The following is a 25,264-nucleotide window of genomic DNA, read 5'->3' as shown; positions in this document are numbered from 1 at the left end:
GTGTAAACTATAAGGCACTACATACAAATGTTAGCTGTTACTGTCGCAAAAATGAACACACAGAAAAATAATCTTGGGCTTGGAAGGCTGTACTTCTGCTTTTATGACCATTAATACAGCAGGACTTGAAGAACCAGCTGTGAAGCAGCCAATCTAGCAACTCCATCTCCAGAAGTGGAGTGACAGAAGAAGGGGGAAAAGCGATGGGCTGCGCCCAGTCAAGGAGGAGTCAGTTCAAAGTTCCAGAACGGAATTCGGGAGAGGGACTGGGAAGCGAAGGCCAACAAGGAAATCTAGAACAGAGGGGTGTCTCGGGAGGGGGCTACGAAAGCCGGGGCAGGTGGCGGTTCTCTGCTGAAGGCGGCCTGTTGGAGATCCCCAATCCCACTGTCTTCCAGAAGCCACAAAGAGGAGCCGAAACGGCGAGCAGTAGCGTCCCGGGAGGGCAGGGAGCCCGAGAGAACTAGGCGGCAGCACGGCCTCTGTCTCTGCCCTGCCGGGCCAGTCCCGCAGGTCTGGCGGCGGCCGCTGCGGGGCCGGGGATTGGTCCGAGCAGCGCGCGGGGCGGGGCGAAGCCTGCTGGAAGGCCTGCCGGGGAGGTGGGCGCGCGCGCGGGCACGGCGGCGGCGCGCGCGTGCTCCGTCGGTCGGTGCGGCGGCGGCGGCGGCGGCGGCGGCGGCAGAGCGGGCCATGGCTGTGGGTGGCGGGCCAGTGTAACGCCGCGCGGGGCAGGCGGGAGGCGACGGGAGAGGCAGGGATGGGGGTGCCTCAGCGGGACGGTCGCGGTGGCCTGGGCTGCTGACCGCGTAACCGGAGCTAGGAGTCTGCGGCGGCGGAACACCGGGCAGGTGAGAGCAGCGGCGCGGGACCCGGATGCGGCGCAGCCGAGTGGCAGCGCGGTCGCGGCGGCGGGTGAGGTGCCCCCGCGCGGGCGGGCGGCGCGCTCTAGCCCGCCACAGCCTGCGGCGCCGGCGAGTTGTGTACCCTCGGCGCGCTTCCTGCCGTCGCGGAGGACACCCGCCCGCCGGCCTGCGGGGGCGCTTCGCTCGACTGCGGCCCTCCCGGGGCTCTCTTAGGTGAGCGGCGCTTCCTGGCCACCGGGCGGCCGAGACGCGACCGGTAGCCCCCGGCTGCTGGCGCTTTTGGTGGCGTTCCTGAAGGGCCCTCTCTGGAGAGGCGGCGCCTTCGCCCTGTCTCTCTCCGCCTTTGCGGACGTCCCCGCGGCTTCTCCACCTCAGGTGCCTTTTTGTGTAGAAGTGCATTTTAGGGGCGGGGATCCTGGGCTGTTGGGGTACGGTCGTGTTTTCAAATTCCACCGCCTCCACTGACCAGCCCTGGGACCTTGGGCCCAAGTGTCCCGATTTGTTAATGGGAATAATAATACGTACTTCACAGGGTTGTTTTGAGGATAGGACCGGATGATGTGCATGACCGATCAGCCAGAGCTCGGTAAGTGGTAAGCTATTAGGAGCAACCCTGGTGCAGCATCTTTTCTCGTTAGCCATTGCTGGTTCCAGGCTGCGGGTGTACGTTTGGGGGCACATTTATTTACAGACTGCTCTGGTGTTGCAGTAACCTTCACTGAAATTGCCTAATATTGGAGACTGTTCTCTTACAGTGGCCAAAATAGAATCGTCTATTTCCCATACTAGAATCTTGTAGTCTCTTTCTTGCTAAGGCTTACTTGGGCTACCTGTCTCAGGTGCTGAGTGGCAATTGTTGAAATAAGACCGAAAGAATTTTAGGATTCGCTTAGGATGGAAAATGGTGGGACACACAAACTGGAAGTGCTTTGCAGTTTAAATAATCTTAAATCACACTTAACTGTCACTTGTTACAGAGTATAAACACACGAGGAATATGGAAACAGACTCATTTTTCTGCGTTGCTACATCCGAAGGGAGTGACAAGTGCTTTTGTAAACATCATTGTGGGTAGTGTTAGTGTCTGGTGAAGTCATCATAATTAAATTAGATGAGTACTTACTTTGAAGCACTGAGTGAATGTTTGGAAATGTGATTCCTAATAAAATCATCTCCGAGTCAGTATTCTCAGCAGTTCATTAATCATTTGGGGATTTTTATGCAACGCTGTAAGGTTTTTATGGTAAAAGCAGAACTGTTTAAGTCATGATAATGTAGCATAAGACAGTGGTCAGGATAAAGATCTTAGTTTCAGAAGGCAAGTGTAGAAACAAGTAATAATCATAAGCTTTAAAAATGAAAATTGTATTCACTAAAGCAAAAATGACTAACAAAAAAAAACTTGTTTTACACCCCCTGATTCATACTCTGATGAGGATCTTTGACCTTCAGGGTGTTTTTAGAAGTGTAGAAAATTGAGTTGTTTTAATTTATTGCCATTTTGCACCTCTTGACTGGGTTTTCTACTTTGAAAGAGACTCATCCACAGAGACTTTGATTCAACTTATTTTGAATGTGAACAAAATACACAAAAAAAAAATTAAAATTAGACCTTGTAATCTAAGATACGTTCTTCCTAAATTGTGATTTTTCCTCTTGTCTCACTTCAGATTGGTGAACCTGACAGTAGAAGCACTACTGTGCTAGCTGCTGAAAAGGCTAGAGGTCAGAAGTCCCATCTTGCTTCGTTCTAGGTCTGGACTTGGGTCCCTAATAGCTGGGGCTTTGGGGATGTCACTCAGTCTTTTTGGTTTTGCCTTAGTCTTTTATTTTTTTTATAGAGTTTGAGGGGTGGTGTCACAAGGTTTGGGAGGGTGGTGATGGACTAGTGAATCACATTATATAGAAGAACCTTCCAGGATACTGCACTTTTATGGTTTCCTTCTCTTCACTCCCTTTCTCTCCTTTTGTTGATTTTTCCTTCTCCCTGAATTCAAAACATCCTAATGCCTTAGCGCTTCCAAGCCATTCCCTCAACTTAAAAAAAAAAACTTTTTTTAAAGTAAGATCTGTGCCCAATGTAGGGTTTGAACTCACAACCCCAACATCAGGAGTCACACGCTGTGCTGCCTAAGCCAGCCCAGTGCCCCTATCCCCTCTACTTTTTTCTTTTCTTAAAAAAATTTTTTGAGTGTAGTTAACACACGGTGTTACATTAATTTCAGGTATACCACACAGTGATTCAACAAGTGTATACATTACATAATGCTGTGCTCACCACAGTGTGGCTACCATCTGTTGCCATACAATACTATTACAATTATCACTATGCCCTCTACTGTTTTTCTACCTGTGCTCTCTCCAGGTGATCTCATCATGTCCACTGTCCATGTGCTGTTGACGTTCAGATTTTTTAAAAGGTTTATTTATTTTGAGACAGCGAGCAAGAGTGTGGTGAGGGGAGTGGGAGAGACAGAATCCCAAGCAGGCTCCGTGCTATCAGAGCAGAGCCTGATGTGGGGTTCGATCTCACAAACTGTGAGATCGTGATCTGAGCTGAAATCAAGAGTTGGACTCTCAACTGACTAGCCACCCAGGTGCCTGACGCTCAGATTTTTATCTCCAGTCCTGAACTTTAGATTTCTTTTACTGCCTTTGTGGTATCTTCACTCCATTTGCCTTTAGGCATCCAAAACTGAACATGTTCAGAGTGGAGCTCTTGATTTGTTTCTCAGCCTTTTCCTTCCTCAGCACCCCTCTGCCCTCCTCCTCCACCCCCGTTAAGTGAAAAATCTGGTGGTCATTCTTAATTCATCCCTTTGCCTCACTGCGCCTCCATTCCCACATAATCAGTCCTTCAGCAAACCCTGTCAATTTTACCTCCAAAATACATTTCAGGTATATTTACTTCTTTGTTTTTACTGCCACCAACCCATTTCTTCTTGGGCAGTAGCTTCTTACCTGGTCTCTTGCCTCTGGTCTTGCTTTCCTGTTTCAAATAGTGATCAGAGTGATCTTTACTCACTTTCCTGCTTCAGTGGCTTATTACACTAAGAAGTAAATCCATACTCTTTACTTGCATTTTCTGCTATTATCTTGCTTATTTACTTATTTATTTGTTATGGCTTTTTTCCCCTTCGGCATACTCTAAACTCTCTGAGGGCCAGGATCTTGTCTGTCTTCTATATTGGTATTCTTGGTAACCAGAACAGTGCCTAAAACATTTTTAATGTTGAATGAATGAATGTGTGAATGAAATAAGTCAGTCTTTTGATTATAAGTTCAACATGTGTTGAACAAACTTATTCTTTTTGGTCCCAGATTTGTGCAAATAAGGAAGTAATCAGAGGGCCTAGAGGTATTCTGTTAGTCATCCTTATTCCTCAGTCTTGGTTAAGGGGTGCTGTACCTCCTGAAGAGGCTAGACATTAAGCCACTAATAACAACAAATGTGATTTTTATTCATTGTGTACTGGTTCATTAGTATTTTTGTAAATAAGGAACTAAACAGGTTTTCCAGGCTTGTGTTGTTCTTTTGAGACATTGAATTTTGGTCTTGACTGGAGGGGATTGGTTCTAGAATGTGGTACTTTCATTTAGTATTGCATACCAAATCCGATAGGGTAGCAGTTGGAATGTTTGCAGAGAGCAGGTGTGTTTATTTCAGTTACACTATTTAAAAAACAAAAACAAAACCGGAGACCCCTGCTCCTCTGTGTGTGTGTGTGTGTGTGTGTGTGTGTGTGTGTGTGTATGTATGTGTATGTGTGTATCCATCCTCTCAACCATTTGATTTGGAATTATCATGTCTTGGGGATAAATTCTTACCATTTGGTTTCTTTCTTTCTTTTTTTTAGGATTTTATTTTTGAAGCATGGGATTCTGTCTCTCCCTCTCTCTCTGCCTTTCCCCCACTTGAACTCTCTTATTCAAAAGAAATAAAATATTAAAAAAGAGTGTATAATTCCATTGTCAAAGTAGAAATAGAGAAAAAAATATGTTGGAGGAGAAAAGCTTAGATTAGAAGAATAATGCTGACTTAACATTTAGTGAAAGAGAAGAAGAAAAGGAAGATAGGTGAGAATATCATCAGTTTTTTTGGCTGGCGTGAGACAACTTCCCTTATCACTCCTCTTACCTCTCACTGCCCTCCCCAGATTTTGTCACCTGGATTTTTTTCCCTCTCCTTACTCTCCATTCCCTGATTGGTATGGCCTCTTTTTCTAAGGAGTACTTGTGAGCCTTCAGTAGTTTAGTGTCTGCTTGTAATGCTTTGTGAGAGGAAACTATCCTTTTCTTGAAGAGGCCTTTCTTCTCCTAGTCAAGGTCTATCTGCCTACATTTTCTAGCCATTGGGTCCAGCTTTCTCTTTAGACTGGCTCCAAACTGGTGCACTTCCTTTTTAAGTTGTTGTTCTACCATAGATTCCATAGTAGCCTTTATGTTATCTCCAGGTTAAATAGTTCTGAGTCACAAGCTTCTAGTTGAGAGAGAGAAAAATGAAAGGGATTAGATGTGTGGTTGTGTGTGTATAGTGTGTTTGTTCTAGTTGCTCTGATAATGCAGATTGTGTCTCTAATTTAGACCTTTCTTTTTCAATAGGCTTGTTTGTTATTATTAAATAAAAACTTTTTATATAAATTTCATATAAATATATAATTTTTGTATAATATATGATGTACAGTAAATATAATACACTTTTAGATAAATATTTTTAAATATTAAAATTAATTATTATTATATTATCCACAATCAGCATGGAGGCAGACATGGGGCTGGATCCCAGGACCCTAGGATCATGACCTGAGCCAAAATCAAGAGTCGGACACTCAACTGACTGAGCCACTCAGGTGCCCCTTTTTTTAGATGACCAAAGAGATTTTGATAAAAAGACATTTCTAAAAGAGGATGACATTGAATTTAAAAAATTTTATATCAGTAAAACTCTAATTTTTAAAATTAATTGAAAATGTTTTCAGTACAGTTAATGTACAGTGTATTAGTTTTAGGTGTACGGTGTAAATGATTCAACAATTGTATTCATTACTCAGTGCTCATTGTGATAAGTATAATCTTCATTGCCTATCACCTAATTTCACCCATCTCCCACCCACCGCTCCTCTGGCGACCATCACTTTGTTCTCTGTAGTTAAGTCTGTTTCTTTGGTTTGTCAAAACTTAATTTTTTTCATATACAGTCCTGAGGGTTTTTTTTTTTTATTATTAAATGTTTATTTATTTATTTTGAGGGAGAGAGAGTATGAGCCAGGGAGGAGCAGGGAGAGAGGGAGAGAGAGAATCCCAAGCAGGCTCCATGTTGTCAGCCCAGAGCTTAACATGGGGTTCAAATCTCACAAACCCTGAAATCGTGACCTGAGCCAAAATCAAGAGTCAGATGCTTAACCGACTGAGCCACTCAGGCGCTCCCCTCCTGAGTTTTAACACATGCATAGATTTTTGTAATTATAGCCACCACTAACAGTATACAGAACAATTCTAACACCTCAAAGAATTCCCTTGTGTTACTCCTTTGTAGTCCTCTCTCTTCTCATTCTGAGCACTTGGATTCATTTTATTTATTTATAAAAATATTTATTCATTTTTGAGAGAGAGCGAGACAGAGGGTGAGTTGGGGAGAGGCAGAAAGAGAGGGAAACACAGAATTCGAAGTAGGCTCTGAAGCAGGCTCCAGGCTCTGAGCTGTCAGCATGAAGCCTGACCCAGGTCTCAAACCCATGAACCATGAGATCATGACCTGAGCCGAAGTCAGATGCTTAACTGAGCCACCCAGGGCCCTTATTTGTGTTTTAAAGAGAAAATTTTTCATGGCTAGAATATGTTAGAACTAGAATGAGTGGATAACTGATCACCCTAATTGTTGGTTTTCTTTTGGAAATATAAATGAGATAATTCCAGTCTTCAACATGCAATAAACTAATTATCCTTGTAGATGAAGGAATGTTTATAAAGGCTTTAAATTAAAAAATACTGTATAACTTCTGAAAACTGTCAAGTGAGGTGAATCCCATAATGTCAGCTTATATAAAGGACCATCTAAGAGAATTTGGAGGCTAAGTCTGTGATAATAATGGATTCATCTCTCTGGTAAATCTAGACTTCCCATTTACTGCTCTTGGCAGGGTTAGCTAGAGATTAATTTTGCCAAGGATTATGTTATGAAGTCTCAGTTTTTCTTCCTAACTTCTCTCTAGCATTGTCACTTTCTGCTAGCCTATTTTTTCCTAGCACTTAAAGTTGTTTTTAGCCATTCAACTTTCCTAGGGATTGAAGGGAGGGTGTGCTATCTGTATAACTATGGTGTGTTGCAAATGTAGCTTTCATTTATCTTATATATATTAGTTTCAACCTAAAGCAGTTAATAATGTAGAAACTTCATCATTTCCTTACAAAATTCACAAATCCTTACCCTGAATCCTGGCTTCAGGATCTGTTTTCCCCCACCTCTTCGCCAAGAATGCATACCTCCTTATTTCCTGCAGTATTTAAAGCAGTTCGCTTGAGGTTATTATCATTGCCCTTTTAACTGGGTGTATTTACTGCTGGACCATCCCCTCTGTTGTGGTATTGCTAGAGCCAGGTCTGCAACTCACAGTCCTCTGGTGCAAGCTAGGAAGAACTGACATGCTTGTTCCTGACTCTAGCCTGTCCTCCCCTGGTGCTGGAATCACTTGGGAGACCACCAGGCAAATGCTTACTTGTCTTCAGGGGAAATGCGATCCTGATTATCCATGCCTTCAGGAGAAGGATTATGTGGATTAAAAGAAATCCATGAGTAATCCAGAAGCTTTATTTAAACTGCAGTTTAACCACATTCCTGATGATAGTTTTTCCTTGCATTTCTAATAACTGTAATATTTACTAATTTCGTATCTATCTCCTACCATATAGAAGTATTGGCAATTGTGAAGTAGGGAAAGGATGGGAGGGGTCAAAGGAATTAGATAATGAACAGGCTTTGCCCTACATAATTTGGTGTTGACTGGGTGGTTTAACCACAGTGCTTACTAGACCTCAAAGACCTGAATTCCATGAATTCCTTACCTGCTGAGCCACTGGAAGAAATTTGAGGTGACTGTCAACAAAAGGGCAAACTCCATTTTGAGACATTTGCTCCTTACTAGTTTAAATGATTGCGCTTTCATGATTTAAATAATGAGTACTTCAGACCATCAGAATTATAAGTTTAATGCAATTTGAAGTTTTCTTTAATGTTTATTTAAAAATTCAACTTTTCAACAATTTTCAGAGGAATTAAACTGAAAAACTGCAGTTTGAAATAGAGATTGTCTCTCTCTCTCTTTTTTTTTTTTTTTTTTTGGAGTTTATTTTGAGGAGAGAGAGGAGAGAGCTCGGGCAAGAGCAGGGGAGGGGCAGAGAGAGAGAGAAAGAGAATTCCAAGCAGGCTCCCCACAGTCAGTGCGGAGCCTGATACAGGGCTTAGAGTCAACAACCATGAGATCATGACTTGAGCCGAAACTAAGAGTGGGATGCTTAACGGACTGAGCCATCCAGGCACCCGAGATGCTCAGGTTTTGTAGCCAGACCACTTACTACTACCTCTGACAAGTTACTTACACAGTAATTAATTTCTATTAAAAAAAAATTTTTTTTAACATTTATTTATTTTTGAGACAGAGAGACAGAGCATGAACGGGGGAGGGTCAGAGAGAGGGAGACACAGAATCTGAAACAGGCTCCAGGCTCTGAGCTGTCAGCACAGAGCCCGACGCGGGGCTCGAACTCACGGAGTGCGAGATCATGACCTGAGGTTGAAGTCGGCCGCTTAACCAACTGAGCCACCCAGGCGCCCCTAATTTCTATTAAACCGTTGAAATATGGTCAGTTAAAATTGTGTATTTTTTTTTTTTGGTGCAAAAATGTGTTATTAAAGCATGAGGACAGGGCCCATGGGCAGATAATAGCTGCCTAAAATTTTGTACTCTTGAACTACCAATTTAGTGTAGGTCTTGTATTTATATACTAATAAAAGCAGTGTTTATAAATCATTACAAATTGCTGCTGTTATGTTATCTGAACAAAAATGATAATTTGTTAGCTAAAACTTACCTCTCCAGTTGTATATTTTAAAAAAGTTAGGTTTCTGACCCTCTTGTAGTTCATAAGCGTGATGATTGGGTGTTCATGTTGTTGTGTGATATGTGCCTCCCTTAAACCTTGTTACGACCTTGGCACATTGCCTGTCTGACATAGGGAAAAAAAAAAGGTTCCATATTTATCAGCTAGATACATATATATGTGTGTGTGTATATATAGTGTGGTGTGTGTGTATATATATATATATATATAATATATATATATATTATTCCCCTTAATTGAGATTCATTATGGGGAGTTTTTGGGGGGAGGGGTGTCCTGGGGGACAACCATCTGGGATTCTCTTAATATGTTTATTTTTTGCTAGAGAGCCTAAGGAAACATCCATAGGAGTAGATAGATGATAGTTAGTTTTGACAAGGTGGTGATCAATTGAAATTATTTTGGGGTTTTTTTTTTTTTTTGGTGGTTAGGAAACTTTCACATTTTCATTGAAAATCATTGGTTGTCTTAAGTCTTAGTATACTTTACCCACCATTTCATTATTAATATTTTCCTAAGTAGTTGGTATTGTTCTGGGTTTTAGGTCCTGATTCTACCTACAAGAAATGTCTACTGTGTGGTGTGTATGGTAGCTATGTATGCCATATCAACCAGCAGCAATGATTTCATCCTTAACTTGTGAAGAATTTATGATTTCTTTAATTCTGTATATTGTCACCTATTTCCTTTCTTTTTCTCTTTCTTTCTTTTTTTCTCCTCTTTTCTTTCTTTCTTTCTTTTTTTTAAAGTAATCTCAAGCTCAACGTGAGGCTCGATTTACAACCTGGAAATCATGTGTCACATGCTTCACCAATTGCTCCAGCCAGGTGCCCCTCCTTTTATTTTATATCATTTTTGTCATTTAAAGTTGTGGCTGTCAATATAGCCCATTAGAAAAACCGCTCTTTTGCCTCTGAAGGAAGGTTGGCCCAAAGAATGGAAAGAACCTTCTATTTGAATATGTTCAAGTATGTAATACCTTTTGTACCATATGAAATTCAGAAAATAAGGGGAGAAGAAAAAAAAAAGAACTTGCTCTTTGTGCTTACTATATGGGATTAGACTATATAGTAGTTAACATTTATTGGATGCTTACTTACATGCCATGTTATGCTTAGTGGCCTTCCTAGATTTTATCTTCATAAACTTGTAATGAAGGTAGTGATGATATCCTTGCTTAAGAGATAAGGAAACTGAAGCTTTGGGGGATGTTAACATGCCAAGCATCACATAGTTGAGGAAAAGTCAGGTTTCAAACTCAGATCTGACTCTAGAATTTACGTGTATTTTTCTTTCTTTTTTCTTTCTTCTTTCTTTCTTTCTTCCTTTCTTCTTTCTTCCTTCTTCCTTTCTTCCTTTCTTCCTTTTCCTTTCTTTCTTTCTTCCTTCTTCTTTCTTCCTTTCTTCCTTTCCTCCTTTCCTCCTTTCCTCCTTTCTTTCTTTCTTTTTAAAATTTATTTTTAAGTACTCTCTACACCCAACATGAAGCTTGAACTTACAACCCTGAGCAGAGTGTTTTGCTCCACCGGCTGAGCCAGCCAGGTGCCCCTAGAATTTATATTTTTAACTGATTGCATCATAACAGTTTCTTTATTTTTAGGTCCTTCAGAGGAAGGTTAAAAGATACTATATAAGTTTAAAGTGTTGTGGTTTTTTAGTATAATAATCACCACCTTCATCTTACACTACCTGTGTAGTATTTGGAAAACAGGATGCAATTTTCTGTTCATTGAACCTTTAACCTTTTTTTTTTACTTGAAGTATTAGTTTCAGGTGTGTGTGTGTGTGTATATATATATATATATTCAACAATTTAATACATTACTCATTGCTCACCATGATAAGTATAGTCTCCATCTGTCACCAAGCAATGTTATTACAGTATTATTGATTGTATTCCATATGCCGTTTTTTCACCCTTGATTTATAACTAGAAGTTTGTGTCTTTTAATCCATTTATTTTACTTATCCCCCCACTCACCTCTCAACCATTAACTTTCTTTTTCTAACTACTCTTAAATAACTTGATATAGATATAGCCTAGTTTTATTGTACGAGTTATGAGTTAAAAAATTGGGGCTCCTGGATAGCTCAGTTGGTTAAGCGTCAGACTCTTGATTTCAGCTCAGGTCATGATTGAGCCCTGTGTTGGACTCCCCAGCTGGCAGTGCAGAATCTGCCTAGGATTCTCTCCCTGTTTCTCTGCTCCTCTCCTATTCTTGCTCTCTTGTTTATCTCTCTGAAAATAAATAAATAAACGTTAAAAAAATAAAGTTTGATGTAGTATGCCTTTGTTTGAATGTGTAAAAAGCTTTGCTTTTGCCTTGGCTTTATAGTTAGAAAGTATGTGGTTTTAGGGGTGCTTAGATGGCTCATTCGGTTGAGCATTGACTCTTGGTTTTGGCTCAGGTCTTGATCCCAAGGTTGTGGGATCCAGCCCTGCATTGTGCTCCGTGCTGAGCATAGAGCCTGTGTAAGATTCTCTCTCTCTCTTTGCCCTCTCCCCGACTTTTCCCCCTCCTCATGATATCTTTCTTTCTCTTAAAAAAAAAGAAGAGAAAAAAAAAGAAACCTGTGGTTTTATGCTTTGTATATATGTAGCTAACAAAAATGCTTAATGTATGATCTGGTATTATTAGATGTTCTAGTAAGCGGGTGTAGATCATCTTTACAGAATTTTCAAATACGAAAACTCTGAAGTTTTTTCCTCTCCTGCCTAGGTAATTTGTTGGGTGCTATATTGAAACATCTTGCTAAACTTGATCCTAAAGTGTTGGGAATAGAGGAAGGTAGACATAAATTTACTTTTGTTTCATGAATTTACTTTTGAATAAATGAACCGATAGATTACAGTTATTAATCCTTTAATTAAAAAAATGAATAGATAAGCATTACATTTGTGCTGTTTGTCCTCCCCCCTCCCCCACATTCACATGAGAAAAGAATGTGAGCATGAACATTATATCTATCATTAATAGTATTCAGACACATAGAAGGGGATGCTCAGTTTGTGAGTTGGAGTCCCTCTTGTTGGCATGGAGCCCACTTTGGATGCTCTGTCCCTCACCTCTCCCTCCCCCACTCAGTTGCGTGTTCTGTCTCAAAAAGGAGTAAACATTTATTAAAAAAAGTTTAAAATTCTGTCACATGGTTGTAATGCAATTTAATAACAAAAGTATTCAACAAAAGCTTAATTAGATAAGATTAAACTTACTTTGCTGTTATGAATAACCTTATAGTGAACATCTTTGAATCTTTGGATACAATCATTATTTCTTAGGTATGACACATGAAGACTTGGAATTGCGTTTGAATATCACATTTCCTCTTTTTTTTATTATTTTTTAATTTCCTTTTTTTAAATTATATAAATTGCAGAGGTTGGAATTATATAGGGAAAGGGAAACTAATGTACATTGCATCGTGAATGGTAGATAGTCCTAATCTACACAGTGTGCATAGCTCTTTAGCGATCTGCACAGAAGTATTCTAAAACCAATCATTTTCCTTCCATCTATTTCTGTACTCAGTGGACTTGTTCGGTTTTTATTCGGTGTCTCAGCCATTAGGTGTATATGAAAAAGTTCTTTACTTTTTTCTATATAAGCATTTTATCTGTTCTCATTTAATTTTGCTATTTATTTTTTAAAGATGTCATTTTTTAATGTAATCTCTACACTCAGTGTGGGGCTTGAACTCATGACCCCTAGATCAAGTGTTGCATGCTCTTCCAACTGAGTCAGCCAGGTCCCCCTCTAAATTTATTTAATTTTAATTGAAGTACAGTTGGACATAGTAGTTTCGTGTGTACAACATAGTAATTCAACAATTATATACATTATGAAATGCTCACCAAGATAAGTGTAGTTACCATATAACACTGTACAGAGTTATTACAACATTAATTTTAACTCCAGTGTGGTTATCATACAGTATCGTACTAGCTCCAGGTATAGAGCTATTACAGTATTAATGACTGTATTCCCTATGCTGTGCTTTTCATCCTGTGACTTTTTTTTTTTTTTATAACTGGAGGTTTGTATCAACTTCCTTAACCTATTTTGCCAATCCCCTTACCTATCTCACTATCCCCAACCTCTACCCTCTGGCAATCCTAGTTCTGTGTATTATGAGGAGTCTGGTGCTTTTCTTTTGTTGTTGTTTTGTTTTTTAGACTTCACATATAAATGAAACCATACGGTATTTGTCTTCCTCTGACTTATTTCACTTAACATAACAACCTCTAGGTCAATCCACATTGTCATGAATGGCAAAATTTCATTCTTTTTAATGGTTGAGTAATCTTCCATTTTGTATAATACTATATCTTTATCCATTCATCTATATCAGTGGGCATTTAGGTTGCTTCCATACCTTTGCTATTATAAATAATGCTGTAGTAAACATGGGGTGCATATAGCAGTTTTGTTTTCTTTGGGTAAATACTCAGAAGTGGATTGTATGGTATTTCTAGTTTTAGTCTTTGGAGGACCCTCCATGGTGTTTTCTGCAGTGGCTGTACTAATTTACATTCCCACTGACAGTGCACGAGGGTTCCCTTTTCTTCACATCCTTACCAACACTTACTATTTTTTATGTTTTTGATACTAGCCATTCTGATTAGTGAGATTGTGGTTTTGATTTGCATTTCCAGATGATTAGTGATGTTGAGCATCTTTTCATAATGTTTGTTGGCTGTCTGTATGTCTTTGGAAGCATGTCTATTCAGGTTCTCTGCCCAATTTTTAGAAAATTTTATTTATTAACTGAACATTTAAGATTTTATTTATTTTTATTTTTTTAAGACATTTTTTATTTTTGACAGAGAGATAGAGTGTGCGTGGGGGAGGGGCAGAGAGACAGGGAGACACAGAATCTGAAGCAGGCTTCAGGCTCTGAGCTGTCAGCAAAGAGTGATGTGGGGCTCGAACTCATTAGCCTCAAGATCATGACCTGAGCTGAAGTTGGACACTTAACCAACTGAGCTACCCAGGCGCCCCAAGATTTAAGTAATCTCTACACCTAAAAAGTGGAACTTGAACTCACAACCCCAAGACTAAGAGTCACATGCTCTACCAACTGAGTCAGCCAACTACCTCTCTCTGCTCATTCTTTAATCAGATTGTTTTTTGGTGTTGAGTTGTAAAAGTTCTTTATATATACATATTTTTAAATTTTTAGTTTTCAAAAAAAATTTTTTTTTTTTAATGTTTATTTATTTTGAGAGAGAGAATGAGACAGAGCAAGAGCAGGGGAGGGTCAGAGAGAGGGGAGACACAGAACCCAAAGCAGGCTCCAGGCTCTGGGCTGTCAGCACAGAGCCTGACGTGGGGCTCGAACTCACGAACTGTGAGATCATGACCTGAGCTGAAGTCGGATGTTCAACCGACTGAGCCATCCAGGTGCCCCTCAAAAATTTTTTTAAGTAAGCTCTACACCCAACGTGGGGTTTGAACTCATGACCCAAGATCAAGAGTCACATGCTTCACTGACTGAGCCAGTCAGGAGCCCCATGTTCTTTATATATTTTGGCTATTAACCCCTTATCAGATATATCATTTGCAGGTATCTTCTCCCATTCTTTAGGTTGCCCTTTTTGTTTTGTTGATGGTTTCTTTTGCTGTGCAAAAGCTTTTTAGTTTGATGTAGTCCTAATGGTTTATTTTTGCTTTTGTTTTCCTTGCCTGGGGAGACAGATCCAGAAAAATATTGCCAAGGTTGATGTCCAAGAGATTACTACTTAAGTTTAGTTTTATGGTTTCAGGTCACACATTTAGCTCCTTAATCCATTTTGAGTTTATTTTTTGTGTATGGTGTAAGAAAGTGGTTTGGTTTCATTCTTTTGCATGTAGCTGTCCAGTTTTCCCAGCACCATTCATTGAAGAGACTGTCTTTTCCCCATTGTATATTTTGCCTTCTTTGATGTAGATTAATTAATTGAGCAGGTAAGTATGGGTTCATTTCTGGCTTTCTGTTTTATTCCATTGATGTATATATGTCTGTTTTTGTGCCAGTACCATTCTGTTTTGATTACTGTAACTTTGTAGTATAGTTTGAAAACTGGGATTGTGATACCTCCAGCTTTGTTCTTTGTCAAGATTGTCTTTGCTATTTGGGTTTTTGTTTTACTTTATAAATGTTAGGATTATTCGTTAGAGTTCTTCAAAAAATACTATTGGTATTTTGATAGGGATTGTGTTGAATCTGTAGAGTGCTGTGGGTAGTATGGACATTTTAACAATATTTTTTCCAGTCTTTGAGCAGGTGTATCTTTCCATTTATTTGTGTCAACTTTGAATTTTTTTCTCAGTGTCTTATAGTTTTTAGAATATAGTTCTTTCACCTCTTTGGTTAAATTTATTCCTATTTATTTATTTAAATTCCAGTTGGTTAACTTAATAGTGTAGTATTGGTTTCAGGAGAGAATTTAGTGATTCTTATTCCTAGTTATTTTATTCTTTTTGATGCACTTGTAAATGGGATTGTTTCCTGAGTTTTCCTTCTTCTATTTCGTTGGTAGTGTATAAAATGCAGCAGATTTTTATATCTTGATTTGTATCTTGCAACTTCACTGAATTTATCAGTTCTAATAGTTTTTTTTGGTGAAGTCTTTAGGGTTTTCTAAATATCCTATCATGTAATCTGCAAATAATGACAGTTTTACTTCTTCCTTCCCAATTTGGATACCTTTTATTTCTTTTTTCTTGTCTGATTGCGGTTACTAGAACTTCATTCAGTACAATGTTGATTAAAAGTGGCGAGGGGTGCCTAGGTGGCTCAGTCAGTTAGGTGTCTGACTCGGTTTTGGCTCAGATCATGATCTCATGGTTCATGGGGTTGAGCCCCATGTTGGGTTCTACATTGACAGCATGGAGTCAGCTTGGGATTCTCTCCCTCTGTCTCCCTCCCTCTTTCCCTCTCCCTCCGTCTCCCTCCCTCTTTCTCTCCTTCCCTCTCTCTCTTACTTTCTCCCACTTGAGTACATGCCTGTGTGTGTGCATACACCCTGGCTGAAAATAAACATTTTTTTGTAAAGTGGTGAGAGTTTTTCTCAATTTTTTTTTGACAATAGGTTTATTGATTATACATATATATGTGTGTGTGTGTATGTGTGTATAGTAATTGCATACCATACAATTCATCCATTGAAAGTGTATAATTCAGTAGTTTTTAGTATATTCCAATACATACAAAAATCAATTTTAGAACATTTTTTATCAGTGTAAGAAGAAATCTTTTAGCTATCATTGTTCAATCCCATCCATGCCCCATCTCTAAGCAATGGCTAATCTACTTTATCTCTGTAGATTTGCCTATTACACAGTCTTCTGTGATTGGCTTCTTGTACTTGGCATAATATTTTTAAGGTTCATCCATACTGTAACATATATCAGTACTTTCTTTTTGCTGAATAATTCTATTTTCTTTTTAAATTTCATTAATAAATGTGATTTGCTAAGTATTATGGTTGTTAATCAGGAGATTATTCATGCCCTAGGTTTTCTTTCTGTATATCATCTGCTTGTTAACATTTTGCTACATATTCATTAAACTGTAAAAGTATTGTTAGAGAGAGGGAAATGATGTAAATTTTAAAGTGAGTTTAGTGGTACCTGGGTGGCTCAGTTAGTTAACGTCCGACTCTTGATTTTGGCTCAGGTCATGATCTCACAGTTTGTGAGACAGAGTTCTGTGTCAGACTCTGCTCTGACAGTGTGGCGCCTGCTTGGGATTCTCTCTCCCTCTCTCTCTTTGCCCCTCCCTCACTGACGTGTGTACGTGCACGTGCTCTTTCTCTCTCTCTCTCAAAATAAATAAACAAACATACATAAAAAAAAAAGTTACCTATTAATGTCCTTGGCAAGAATTTTAAAAGGGGCTTGAAACTATGGGGTAAATGAAGCAAAATTTGGAAATTACACCTAGATTTTACTTTTCATGTTTTTTCTCAGTCCCCTATTGTGTCTTACATTCCTTTGAGCTAATACTGTGTATACTATCTACACTTGAATCTAAATTAAGGACAAAGGTAATTAGCTGTAGAATTGGAGTGTTGGAGAAGACATAGTGTCATATTCAGAGCACTTCTATCCTGAAACCCAGTCCAGACTAGTTTCCTGCAGAGTTTCACAGAACACCTTGAGTTGCTTTACTGTAATCTCAGGTATTTTGCCGTGTGTGTATTTTGAAGAATGGTTTCTCAGTTAACCTATGAGGCTTAAACAGACATTTAACTCTCATGTGTTGTCTTTTAGAAAGAGGTTCGTTCCTGAAGTGTTTTGTTTTTTGTCTCCAATTGGCTTCTTTTTTTGGATTGTTTAGATTGGATTTGGATTGTTTTCAGTTTTGGGCTGTTATAAATAAAGCAAGTATGAACATTTATTTTTTGTGTGAACAAAATATTTCCCTTTTCTGTGATAAATGCCAAAGAGTGCAATTACTGAGTTGTCGGGTAATTACATGTTTAGTTTTATAAGAAACTGCCATAGTACCTTTTATCATACGAGGAGTAACACAGAATCCTTATATAAACAGATGCCAGTTGCAGTATATAAACAAATCCTAGCTGAGCTGCTGTTCTGTTTGAAGTAAGCTTGGAGTTGCACCTGCTTGATCACCACCCAGTGACTGTGCCAGCCGTGTGTGCACTCTTCTTCCAGCCTGGAACTTTATCCAAGGCTGTATAGTTGAAGTGACATTAAAAAATTAAAAAAAAAAAAAAAGGTGGGGGTGGGGAGTGCCTGGCCGGATCAGTCAGAAGAACACGTGACTCTTGATCTCGAGGTCCTGAGTTCCAGCCCCACACTGGGTATAGAGATCACTTAAATAAAAATTTGGGGGGGGGGAAGACTTAGGAGTGATTTTAGGCTTATTACTGGCAGAGCTGTTATTGGCACTCAGGTTTCTTGATTTTGAGTTTTTTGTTGTTTTTATAAATCAGGATTATACTTTCATATGTACATTTTGAATGGTCAAATAGTCCCCACAAAGTTTGTGATGAAAAACATAGTATTATGCTGCTCTGTTCTCTTCTAATAAAATTATACCAGGGTATTTGGTATTTGTGTGCCCACATATATGTAAATGTATTTTTTAAAGTTTATTTACTTTTGCGCATGAGGGCATGTGAGCGAGCAGGGGAGGGGCAGAGAGAGAGGGAGAAAGAGAATACCAAGTAGGCTCCACGTGCAGACAGTGTGGATCCCATTGCCGGGCTCGAACTCACAAGAACCATGAGCTCAAGACCTGAGCCAAAATCAAGAGCCTGATGCTTAACGAACTGAGCCATTCAGGTGCCCCTAGCATATGTGTTATTTTGTACTAAATTATATTCTTTTTATTTCTCCTTTATTTTTTATTAAAAAATTTTTTTAACGTTTTATTTATTTTTGAGACAGGGAGAGACAGAGCATGAACAGGGGAGGGTCAGAGAGGGAGACACAGAATCTAAAACAGGCTCCAGGCTCTGAGCTGTCAGCACAGAGCCTGATACGGGGCTTGAACTCAAGGACCGCGAGATCATGACCTGAGCTGAAGTCGGTCGCTTAACTGACTGAGCCTCTCAGGCGCCCCTATTTCTCCTTTATAAGACAGTATGCTATGTTAAAAGATATATATGTAATTACTTAAAATTATGTTTCCTTTGTATTATCTATAAATTTTATTGCAGTGTGGTAAGAGGATGTTATGAAATATTTGTTATTTTACAAAAGGGAGCATTGGGTCTGACATGACTGAGCACCCCTAGAATAGATGGGATATGGTGGTGCAGTGCATGGGAAGACTCCAGTGGGAGGGAGGCTGGCATCTTGGAGTAATTGAAAGGAGACTGTATATAACTTTAGAAGAGAGAGTGAGGGGGACAGATGTGTAGGATGAGTCCAACAGGGAGGCAAGGGCCATGTGGGACCTTGTAGGAGGAAGCTTGGAGAGTTTTGTTTGAGAGACAAAAGCTGAGGAGTTTCGAGGTATGAGTGACTCAGTCAAGTGCAATTTATAGCTGAAATGGACTTAAAGATCATATAGCTTAATCATCCTGCTTTACAAATAAAAATGGAAATTGAGGGAATTTTCCCAAGGTGAGACAAATCATGAATGAGCTGGAGCTAGAACTTGACCTTGGTAATTCATTGTTTACACTTGACTGCCAGGCAGAGGGATTACTTTTTTTTTTTTTTAATTAATTTAAAATTTTATTTTTAAGTAATCTCTGCACCCAGTTTGGGACTTGAACTCATAACCACAAGATTACGAGTCGCATGTTCCCCTGACTGAGCCAGCCAGGTGCTCCCATAGGGATTACATTTTAGACCGTTGGGAGCATTTCAGATTTCACCAAGAGAATTCCAGGATAGAGATGGCTGTGTGCAGGCTGGAGGCAATGGGTAATAGGAAGCCACAAAGTCAGGGCCCCTAAGATTTTACCCTCTGATCAAAGTGAATCACTAAATATGAGTTCAGATCTTGACTTATGATGTTATTTAATAGTTTTTTGTGTTAGTGTGCTTGGTTTGTCTTCTAGTAAGTATGCCCGTGACTTTTTACTTCCTATATATTTTGGCTCAAATACTTTGTAAGTTATGAGTTGTACTTGTAAGTTGCCCCAGCATGAGATTTGAATTAAGCTGCCAGCTTACTAGAATCTATTACATTTATTTAATATACCCCCAAACCGTCCACCCTCACAAAAAGTAGTATAGCATACTCATTGTTCTTTGTGTCTTTTGTTTGTCAGTTACCAATATATTTGATAGTTTTTAGGTATTGAACTGTTTTATTCCTTTTCATGGCTTCTAATTATTTTGTTGTCAATATTTTTCTCTATTTGTGTATGAATGGACATTTAAATTTTATCTATAATCTTTCTGCTACAGTTTTGTCTAGTTTTATAGTGGCCAGGTATGATACAGTTTGTGCAGGATATGTGTGGAGACAGAGAAAGAGAAAGGCTATGATGCTGACAGAGCAGGGAAGGAAGATGAACAGGAGAAAATCTGGGAAAAGCTAGAAGAATGATTGGAGGAAAAAAAGGGAGAGAGGAGTAAGGATAGGAGTGAAATAGCCCTGGTCTTCCCAAGGCAGTACTGAAACCCAAGACTCAACCTTTCTGTTACTGTCTTGGGACCAGACTGAGTTCATAGTTGTTTTTTTTTGTTGTTTGTTTGTTTTTTAAAAAAATTTTAATGTTTATTTATTTTTGAAAGAGAGAGAGATAGAGCACCAGCAGGGGAGGGGCAGAGAGAGAGAGAGCTGTCAGCACAGAGCCTGACGCGGGGCTTGAACCCCCCCAACGGTGAGATTGTGACCTGAGCCCAAGTCAGAGGCTCAACTGACTGAGCCACCTAGGCGCCCCGTTTTTGTTTTGTTTTTGTTTTCTTTTTTAAAGAAAGCTTGACTTTTTTTTTTTGAGAGCACAAGTTGGGAGAGGAGAAGGGGCGGTGGAAGAAAGAATCTCAAGCAGGCTCCATGCTCAACCTGGAGCCTGATATGGGGCTCAGTCCCACGCCCCTGGGATCATGACCTGAGCCAGATCAAGAGTTGAACATTCCACCAACTGAGCCACCTAGGTGCCCCCTGAAATCATCTTTATTAGCATGTTATCTTGGGCAAGTTATCTGTCCTCTGTATGCCTCCGTTTCCTCATCTGTAAAATGGGATAAATGGGATAATACCTCATCATGTGTTAATTCATACAGAGCTGTTAGTGTAGCATCCATCCACATTGAGAAAGCTTTCTGCTCCCTTTTACCTCCAAACTTTGCTCTTATTCATTTTCATCTCAGGTGTACTTTTCCCCAAAACTGTCTAGGTTGCACTAAGAGCCCCACTTTTATATCCTGTACCTTTGTCTTAGCTTTCACCCCAGTCTTTTGAAATTCCCATAGCTAATTATTTACCCCTTAGGGTGGAGAACCATCTCTTGTAATGTCTTTTACAATTTAGTTTCACCCTGCATCCACCACTAAAATACTTAGCACAGTGCCTGGCGTACAGTGGGCACTTGATAATGTTTGAATTAAACTGAAGAAAGCCTTGGGCCTTAGGAACATTGAACCTAGAGAAATACTTACCTTTCCACCCATTCCCCAGCCATCCACTTTCATTCCCTGAGGCAAGCAAGCAGTTGGTAGACTTTTAGGTTTACAGTTTTTAGACATTACAAGCAATCCTGTAATGAATAAATAACATTTAGATTTTATTCTGAAAAATCTTTATTCGTATCCTAGGGCTGCCTGGGTAGCTCATTCGGTTAAGTGTCTTGACTCTTGATTTTAACTCCGGTCATGATCTCACATTTTGTGAGATCGAGCCCTATTGGGCTCTGCACTGATAGCATGGAGCCTGATTGGGATTCTCTGTTTCCCTGTCTTTCTGTCTTTCCCCCATTCATGCTCTCCCTCTCTTTCAAAAAAAAAAATATTAAAAAGTGTGTACTCTAAATATTGTACATTGTTCTGTACATTGTAGTCACCCCACGAAGAGGATGAATAAAGAGTTCTAATAAAGTCAATTGAAATACCATGTCATGGTATTTGGTATTTATAAATCCATTTTTTCCCAGCCCTTAATTTGATTTAGGGTACAAGACATAATAAAATAACCAGCACTGTAAGACAACCTACAGTATAATGCTAAATTGTGTTTTAAAAATCCTTAAGATTCTGAGGAGACCAAGGTCAATGTGAGCTGGACTGGTAAAAGAAGACATCCTGGAAACCAGACTTGAATTTGGTCTTGAAGGACTTGATGGTGAAACTTTCTCAGTGGAGGGATGGGACAAAATCTAGACTACAGGCATTAAGGGAGCTAGTAGGGAGAGACTAATGGAGATGATGTTGGCTGTTAAGGAAGGAAAAGGAAAAGGATGGGAAGAAGGGAAAGAGGACAAGTGAGGTATGTATGTTTCTGGAGTCAGAGGGAAAGATCTGATTGGTAGGAGGGGATTGAAAATGCTAGCAAGTGAGGTAAGTACAGGAATTAGATACCTCAAGATGCTGGGTTTAGTTTTAATTTTTTAATTATTGATTATTGAACAGGTAATACACTTCTATGATTCAAAATTCAAAAGGAAACAAAGCATACAGTGGAAAGTCTTTTTTTAAGTTTATTAATTTTGAGAGAAAGTGAGAAGAGAGAGAGAGAGAGCTAGAAGGCACATGCATGTGTGAGGGAGGGACAGAGAGAGAGGAGAAGTGTCAAGCAGGCTTCCATGCTGTCAGTGCAGAGCTGGATGTGGGGTCAAACCCATGAACCATGAGGTCATGACCCAGCTGGAAATAAGAGTCAGAAGCTCAACCGACTGAGCTACCCTGAAAAGTCTCCCTTCTATCTGTTGTCCAGCCACCCAATTTTCATTACTTGAGGCAGCCAGTGGTTACAAACGCATTTTTCCTGAGTGCTTATATAAGCAAATACATATGTTTTTATATCTCCTAACTTTTTTAAAAAAGAAAAATGATAGTGTACTCCAAACATTGTTCTGAGTGTTGCTGTTTTTTTTTTTTTTTTTCATTTAGAGACTTTGTTTTTTTAATAGTTGCATGCATAGCATTCTCTTACGTGGATATACCATTATGTACCTAACCAGCTCCCTATTGGTAGACTTTTAGGTTTACAGTTTTTAGACATTACAAGCAATCCTGTAATGAATAAATAACATTTAGATTTTATTCTGAAACATTTCGTTCAGATTCTCTATGATCTAAGATCTGGATTATGACCATTGAAAGAAAGAAGGCAAATTGACATACTGTAATAAATGGCTCAAATTCAGAGTGGTGATTAACAAATCTATGTGTATGGATATAATTTATGTGTTTGTGGGCATTTCCACAAAGAGCTATAGGAGCCATGGAATGATTGCGTATAGTATAAAGCTTAAAAGTACAAAAATTTATTGTAAAAAGTAAGCCTCTTTTCCCCTGCATAGGGATCCCTGTAATGTCCCAGTTTCTTGTATTTTGATGATCGTGTTTTTCAACATCCAGCCATGGGCAGCATCACCACTGGCCAGTCTACTTGTTTTCCTGTGTAACTCCAGAAATTGCCCATCCTCTCACTACATAAATGTTAGCTTTTTTTTCTGTTGGTCTTTCTAGCTCTTTTTTTTTTTTTTTTTTTTTTTAATTTTTTTTTTTCAACATTTATTTATTTTTGGGACAGAGAGAGACAGAGCATGAACGGGGGAGGGGCAGAGAGAGAGGGACACAGAATCGGAAACAGGCTCCAGGCTCTGAGCAGTCAGGACAGAGCCCGACGCGGGGCTCGAACTCACGGACCGCGAGATCGTGACCTGGCTGAAGTCGGACGCTTAACCGACTGCGCCACCCAGGCGCCCCGGTCTTTCTAGCTCTTTATCTCCTATTGGTCTCTTTTCAAGTCTAACTTACTCCAGAATAATTTTGAATAAATAGGTGCCAGATACCCTGAGATTCAGAGCCTTCTGTCTTCAGTCCCAGCCTTGACCAAATAGGATGATGCCAATTTAGTCATTCCTGGGGTTCCTCTGTCTGCTGAGCATGTTTAGTTATCATGTGGCTGGATGAATACACTGGTGGTACTCCGTAATGTTTCTTTTCAAGTCTGAAAAACCACTTAAGATTTTATAAACAAAGCACCGATGTGTTTATGATAGTATGTTAACCCATCTTTCTCTTAGTCTATATAAAACCTGTTGCTCTTCTGATGTAAGTAAGGAAATTCTGATACTTTTCGTAAGGGGAAGGACAAATCCTTTTAAAATGGGAAGTGGATTTTCTAATGCTGATTTTTTTATTCCTTTTTTTTTAAGTTTTTGTTTGTTTATTTATTTATTTATTTATTATTTATTTATTTTATTTAGAGTGAGCAGCAGGAGCAGGGGAGGAGCAGAGAGGGGGGTGGGGAAGAGAAAGTCCCAAGCAGGTTCTGTACTGTCAGAGCAGAATCTGACACAGGTCTCAAACTCACAAACTGTGGGATCATGACCTGAGCTGAAACTAAGAGTTGGATGCTTAACCAGCTGAGACACCCAGGTGCCCCTGATTTTTTATTCTTAATGAGTTTGTTAAAGGCTACTCTCAGTATACCTAGGAAAGAAAAAGAATTCCTAAGGAATTGTGTATCTTGCATTTAATGACCAGATTACAGCTTATTTTGTAGAGCTGGGTTTTTTTTTTTTTAATGTTTATTTTGAGAGACAGAGAGCTGGTGCACACATGCACAAGTGGCGGAGAGGCAGATAGAGAGGGAGAGAGAATCCCAAACAGGCTTCATGCTCAGTGCCAAGCCAGACGAGGGGCTTGATCTCATGACCGTGACGGCATGACCTGAACTAATATCAAGAGTCAGATGCTTAACTGAGCCACCCGGGCACCTCTTGTAGAGCTATTCTTAATTGTTGATGAGATTATCAAATGAGAATAATGTTATATCCACTTAAAGGCCATAGAAGGCTTTTTGATTAGGTAATATAAAAATAAATAAAATTTAGAATATAGTGAAATTTTAGTGAACATAATGGATATTAGTTTCCTGTGACAAGAAAACTAGAAGAAACACTTATTTTCTAAACCATGATATTATGGTTCTATAAACAGTGTTCTAAGGTTATGCCAAAGTGAATGTCTTTGTACTGGTTCTGTATTTACGGTGTGTTGCTAATGCAAAAACATTCTGTGATTTTAACTACTAAAAGTTTAATAAGAGTTCTGCTTTTATTAAATTTTATAATAGGAGCTAGGAAATTATTTTGATGACTGTTATTTTCTAAAATACTCACATGGCTTTTTCTCCAGAAGAGGTCAAATAATTTGTCAGGTTACTTGTGTTCCTATTTCCTTATCTAGAAAAAGTAGTAACATTTCTAATCTGTTTGTTGTAAGTGATTTAACAGTAAATGAGTGCTTTGCCAATATATGGAATACTAGTGAGCTGACTCCAGTCAAAATTCAGACCTTTGGAATGTCAGATTTGTTCTGCCAAGGGTTGGGGCTTTCTTGGGCATGCAAGCTACCAAGACTTCCTGAAAAGGGTGGCCAAGAGCCTCTGCATTTTAGAGCTTATTTTACAGTGTAGAGTACAGACCTAGGGAAGGAGGCCAGCTGCATTTTAGAACTTCATTTTACAGTTTAGAGTACAGACCTAGGGAAGGAGGCCATTTCTCTAGGGTGTGCAGGCTGCTCCCCTAGAGCCCCAGGCTCTTTTAGCTCTGCATTGAATTTCCCCATCACTCCTGATAATTGTTCAAAGAGCTTTTCTCTTCATCTTGGTTAGTGTGACATCCCATCCCAACCCATCCTAAG

The 25,264-nt window shown here is 39.4% G+C and overlaps 1 protein-coding gene and 1 non-coding gene across 3 annotated transcripts in view; both read left to right on the top strand.

Moving 5' to 3' along the window:
- Positions 1–763: 763 nt before the first annotated feature.
- Positions 764–25,264, top strand: part of PIK3CB (phosphatidylinositol-4,5-bisphosphate 3-kinase catalytic subunit beta) — a 181,517-nt gene continuing 157,016 nt past the window's right edge. The window contains exon 1 of one of the 2 annotated variants that reach the window (XM_030328605.1): positions 764–848. The gene's annotated coding sequence lies outside the window, so the exon portion shown is untranslated. Of the gene's footprint in view, positions 849–1,053; positions 1,077–25,264 lie in introns of those variants that run through there. The other variant, XM_030328607.1, reaches the window with a different exon arrangement.
- Positions 8,989–9,092, top strand: LOC115524379. The gene has a single exon (XR_003972081.1). It is a non-coding gene; the product is annotated as a small nucleolar RNA U13 (small nucleolar RNA).

The sequence above is a fragment of the Lynx canadensis genome, chromosome C2, assembly GCF_007474595.2.
Source record: "Lynx canadensis isolate LIC74 chromosome C2, mLynCan4.pri.v2, whole genome shotgun sequence".
NCBI lineage: Eukaryota > Metazoa > Chordata > Mammalia > Carnivora > Felidae > Lynx > Lynx canadensis.
Note: the sequence above shows the minus strand (reverse complement) of the source record. Positions and strands in the feature narration are given on the sequence as shown.